This window comes from Mastomys coucha, chromosome X (assembly GCF_008632895.1).
Source record: "Mastomys coucha isolate ucsf_1 chromosome X, UCSF_Mcou_1, whole genome shotgun sequence".
NCBI classification, from domain to species: Eukaryota; Metazoa; Chordata; class Mammalia; order Rodentia; family Muridae; genus Mastomys; species Mastomys coucha.
Genome location: NC_045030.1, coordinates 119,962,657 through 119,968,770, shown reverse-complemented (window position 1 = coordinate 119,968,770; position 6,114 = coordinate 119,962,657). Strand labels below are relative to the sequence as shown.

General features: G+C 34.2%; 1 pseudogene; it reads left to right on the top strand.

Annotated features, from left to right (window-relative positions):
- The first annotated feature begins 5,123 nt into the window (after positions 1 to 5,123).
- LOC116094227 lies at positions 5,124 to 5,589 on the top strand (annotated as a pseudogene).
- The last annotated feature ends 525 nt before the right edge of the window (positions 5,590 to 6,114 follow it).

Below are 6,114 nucleotides of genomic sequence, written 5' to 3'. Positions count from 1 at the left end.
AAAAAGGGACGAGATTACAAGTAATATGTATAATAAATCAATACAAAATTTACATGCTGAAAAGATTTGTGAAAAGTAATGCCTTATGGTCTATAATCTGATATGTAAATATATAGTTGGACTTCTTTTTTCCTCAGTGTTCAAGGATTACAAGTATAGACTGATTATTCTTCCTCCAAGCTACTCTGTTAATTACCATAAAAATGAACTTCCATATGTAACTGGCATAATGAGAGACAAATTCTAAAGGAGCTCACGTGAAATCAGTCCCATGACTCATTAACTGTTTAAAATTAGGTGATTATCTCTTTTGCACAACAGGAAACATTCTTTCCTATACACTTTTTGGCTCTTATCTTATTCTAAATTGATGATTCTGGAAGAACAAAAGAGGAGAAAATGATACAACTGGAAATATTTTAATTAACTAACAGTCATTATTTATGAAAAGACATGTAAAGTATGGGTTAAACCCAAAAGTTTCCAAATTGCTCTTTCTAACTCTATGAAGAATTGAGTTGGAATTTTTATGAGGATTGCATTGAATCTGTAGATTGCTTTCAGCAAGATGGCCATTTTTACTATATTAATCCTGCCAATCCATAAGCTGAAAAATTTTTCCATCTTCTGAGATCTTCTTTTATTTCTTTCTTCAGAGATTTGAAGTTCTTGTTATACAGATCTTTCACTTAATTGGTTAGAGTCACACCAAGGTATTTTATATTACTTGTGACTATTGTGAAGGGTGTCATTCCCATAATTTCTTTCTCATCCTGTTTATTCTTTGAGTAGAGGAAGGCTACTGATTTGTTTGAGTTAATTTAATATCCAGCCACTTTGCTGAAATTGTTTATCAGGTTTAGGAGTTCTCTGGTGGAATTATTGGGTTCACCAACCAAACAATACAAATGGAAGGACCCATGGCTCCAGGCGCATATGTATCACAGGATGGACTTGTCAGACATGAATGGGAGGAGAGGCCCTTGGTCCTGTGAAGGGTCAGTGACTCAGTGCAGGGAAATTCCAGGATGGGGAAGCAGGATTGGATGGGTTGTTGAGCAGGGGGATGGGCAATAGAATAGGTGGTTTTTGGAGGGAACCAGGAAAGGGGATAACATTTAAAATGTAAATAAAGAAAATATCTAATAAAAAATTTTAAAAACTAAAAGTTTGTTTACTAAAAATGTTTTTTTAAATCTTCATTAATTATATTTGCATATGCATTTTCTTCCAAATATTAAATTCTTATCATGAGAATTTGTGAAAAATTGAATGAAAATGGTTTCCATAGGCTTTTATACTTGAATGCTTAACTATTAGGTCATGGAATAGTTTGCAGTAGATTGAGAGGTGTGGTCTTAGTGGAGGGGGCAAGACCTTATTGGGGAAAATGTGAGCTTGTTGGAAGAGGGGTATCACTGAGAGAGGGTGTTGAATTTTCAAAAGCCCATGACAGATTCTGTGTCTCACTCTTATGCATGTCTTATGTCTTATGTCTTATGTGTCTGATGCATGTCACTTCATCTGCATGTCTGCAGATGAAAATGTAAAGCTTTCAGCTACTGCTCTAATATTCTACCACTCGGCTTTCTTCCATGATGGTATGGAATAAGTCTCTAAAATTGTAAACAAGATATCAATTAAATGCTTTATTTTTATAAGAGCTATCTTGGTTTTGGTGTCTATTCACAGAAACAGAAGACTAATACATATTTTAAGTGTATTATGGTCATTAATATAGTTTATTGGTATTCTCTTTGTATGTATGAAACTATCATGTATGAAATTATTAAAAACACACTCATTGACAGGAAAAGTATTATTTAATACAGAATATGTTCAAATTTCACATCATTTTTATTGCTACCAATATTGAAAGCAATATCAAACAGTTCTTTGTGGTTTGATATGAATAACCCATGGTGTGAGTTTATATGATACAACTTTTATGTTGCTTTTAGATATATGGTTACAGGTATAGTGAATGGAATGAGGGGACTGATATTTGTTGCTGAACTTCTGGATATTCACCAGTCATTTTATAATTTGCATTTTGTAAGGGCTCATGCTTGCTTACTTGGCCAAGGTCACCTGACATGGCTGAGAGGAATAAATCCAGGCCAGTTGGAGCAGCTACAGCACAAGTAACGATTTAACAATTTTATTGAAAGCAATTAGAATTTTTATACCTTCATCAAGAAACAGGAATTGCCAGGAACCTCAGAGAAACACAAAGAAGCCTGAATGCTTTATTGCCTGAGGGAGTGCATCTGACTCTCAGGAAGTGGAAGGCGTATTGTGCTCCAGGAGTCATGAACTCTAACCTGAAAAATCTATGATGTAGGCCTCTCAAGCAGTTAGGCCAGGCTAATTCCATGGTTCCCTGCAGCCATACACATCATTTTATATTATACTTTTGGAATTCTCAGTGTTCAATGCACATATCATCCCTTTCTCTCTTCTTCAAAATAGGCTTTCTACATCTTTAGAGAAATATAAATCTAAGGCAGGAATATACAAACAGAATCTGAGAAATCTTGTCAACAAAGAGAAATGACTCCTGGGAGTGTTTTGAAGTTTAATTGAAAAGATTTTTATAGACTAAAATAAGATTATATGAGCACTTATAACACTAATAAATACAATTTATATATATCAAATATGTTAAAAGTTGAAGGTTTAATAATAAAGTATAATATAACATGTATATTTAAACATAAGCTGACTTTACCTCTAAATGTTCAATTCATAGGGAGATTTATCTTAGTACTTAGAATTAAAAATAAACACAAACAAAAGACATGAAACAATAGTTTTCAAGATATAAGCCATCAAGGAATAATAACATGTGATAACCATAGAGAGGCTAACAGCAAGATGATGTCATCAAATGCTTTTATGAGCTTTAATGCCATCATTGAAGGAACATTGCAGCACAGAACCTTCCTAGATTTCTGAATTGAAGCAAATAATTTATAAGTCTAGAAGGAACATATCTAGAGCCAATTTCTACTGACGTGTTTAAATTCTGTAAAATAAGGGCCTGAAGAGGTAATAGTTATAGAGATACTACTCAAAATGTATGTAGAGAGCTTCAGTGAAGTATGAAGTTGTGTACTAATCATACATATAAGGAATTAACTAAGACTTGAGGAAGAACCTTATACCTACCTAAAGCACATATATGAAATGTTACCATATACAGTGTAATGATTCTTCTAAATACTAAGATTGAAAAAAAATTGGAGATACTGAACAACTGAAAGGACTTCCTACAATAATGAAAGAATACTAGTCTCAACTGACCTAACATTTTTAAAAGCGTGTTACAAAAAGATAAAATATTTATTAAAATGATACCTTTCATATATTAAGTACATAAATTACATATTAATGATACTCAACAGTCTTATAAGATTATGGAATATTTAAAGTGGCAAGACTTTATGGTCTGTAATGATGAAATGGTAACAACTACAACTATTCCAGAACTAACCCAGATATAAAACTTAACAAACCAAATTATTAAAAATAATTACTGTACCTTTACTTTTATATTAGATTGGTAAAGATATTGCAGTAGTAAAAGACCCTAGCCAAACTTCTAAACATAAGTACTATAATGTTTTATATGATATATTAGTATAACCATGGTATCAGTAGCATATTCATGTTGCATAATACATACTATGGAGCCTGAAAGCTGTGCTGATTGTTTGTTTGCTTGTTTACTTATTTGTAAGATAAATACAAAAAGAGATCTTGATTCATCTGGAAACATGAAACCTCAAATGATAATAAACTTCCAAAAGATTGCCTATAAATAAGTCTGTGAGGGCATTTATTTACTTAATATTTGATATGCAAGTGTCACTTGTATATCTGTAGATACGGTGGACAGTGCCATACCTGAGTAGGTAGTTTTTGGGAATATCAGATAAAAGCTAAGAGAGCAATAAAAGAGTCATTAATCAGTGTTTCTTCTTGTTCTATACCACAGCTTCTGTCCCTAAGTTTATGTCTTAACATATTTTCATGATGCACTGTGATCAAGATATGCAAGCTAAATAAACATCCATTCCATGCAAGTGTTTTTGTTTAGTTATTGTGTTTTATCACAGCAAAAGAAGGCAAACTAAAAGTACATCATAAACTATATCCAAGCTAAAATAAAGAAAATGAAATGAACAAGAAAAAAGTAGTGTGCTATGGAAAAATATCAAGCAATTCTGAAGGAGAGTAGTGAATAAACAAGGAAAACACATGAAGCCTCTACAAATAACATGAAAGCCCTTTAGAAATACAGCAACTCAATGAATTATAAGCATAAGAAATAGTAATAAACTTATACCACAGTGAAATTGTTCACATTAAGGATAAAGAAAAAAAATGCTTAAATCTTCAAAAAACAAAATAGATACTTCGGTACCAAAGTATCAACAATTAGAATATGTGTAGAATTTTGTTAAAAACAAGTGAAAAATAGTGAAGTAAAGACTTTGCTGAAAGAAAACAAGAGGTCAGACTAGAATTCTTTACCTCATAAAAATATTTTTTCAAAAATAAAGACAGAATACACATATTGTTTGATTAAAAAGGAAGGTAAAATTTGTACCTTTAGGTAGAAGGAATACTATATCAGAGGAAAAGGGGCTTCAATACAAAGGAATGGAGACAACAGGAAGTGATAACTAAGTAGATACATGACTTTTTTTTAAATGAAAATTTCCTTTACAAATTTCAGATTGTCTTTGGGATCAAATACTTATTCTGACTTTCTCTGATGAAATCTACTTCAGATAAGAAGGCAGTTTGACAGAAACAATAGTATAAAATTATTTCTTTGGTGCTGTTGAGATTTCTCAGTGATTAAGAGCACTTCCTGTTATTGCAAAAGATTTGCAGTTCTGTTCTTAGCACCCATATAGTGGTCTAGGGCCACATGTAACGTCAGTTCCAGGGTAACTGGCTCTCTATTTTAGCTTGTACAGGAACTTTACTCATTCATTTACATGTAAGAAAAACTCCCATACTCATAACATTAAAATAAATAGTACTATTTTTAAAAATTTAGAATGACAAGTAATAAATGAATAATCATAGGTTAAAAATATCGACTTCTTCCTCTTTCTTGACTCCATCTTCGCGGTAGCAGCAGTGGCGTCCGCGAGTTAGCCAACATGCAGCTCTTTGTCTGCGCCCAGGAACTACACACCCTCGAGGTGACTGGCCAGGAGACGGTCGCCCAGATCAAAGCTCATGTGGCCTCACTGGAAGGCATTGCTCCTGAAGATCAAGTCGTGCTTCTGGCATGCTCGCCGCTGGAGGATGAGGCCACTCTAGGCCAGTGTAGTGTAGAGGCCCTGACCACTCTGGAAGTAGCAGGCCGCATGCTGGGAGGTAAAGTTCATGGTTCCCTGGCTCTTGCTGGAAAAGTGAGAGGTCAGACTCCGGAGGTGGCCAAACAGGAAAAGAAGAAGAAGACAGGCCGAGCCAAGAGGCGAATGCAGTACAACCGGCGCTTTGTCAATGTTGTGCCTACCTTTGGCAAGAAGAAGGGCCCCAATGCTAATTCTTAAGTCCTGTTGGCATCCGGCCACGCTAATAAAGCCACTGTGACCAAAAAAAAAAAAAAAATCAACCAATTCAACTTCAATTTCCTATTATAATTCATTACTCTCCAAGAAAAAAATTATTGATAATTTAATATATGAGTATTATATTGTAATATTTTTACTATAAACAAATTTTCCTACAAAATATTCTTTTTTCATGAAAAGAAAACATTTAACTGGGGCTAATTCAAAATTTTAGTTTATCATCATCATGGTGGGATGCATGGCAGCATGCAAGCAGACATGGTGCTGCAGAAGGAGCCAAGAAGTTTCCATCTGATCCAGATCTGTAGGCAACAGAAGAGACTGGGTACCACAGTGGATGTAGTTTGGGCATAGGAGACCTCAAAGCCCACCACTGCAGTGAAATACTTCCTCTTAAAAGATCACACTTATTCTGACAAGGCCACACCTCCTAACAGTGGAAATCCTTATGGGCCAAATATAGAAACACATGAGTCCATAGGGGGCACACCTGTTCTGTTACTGTCCAGCAGCA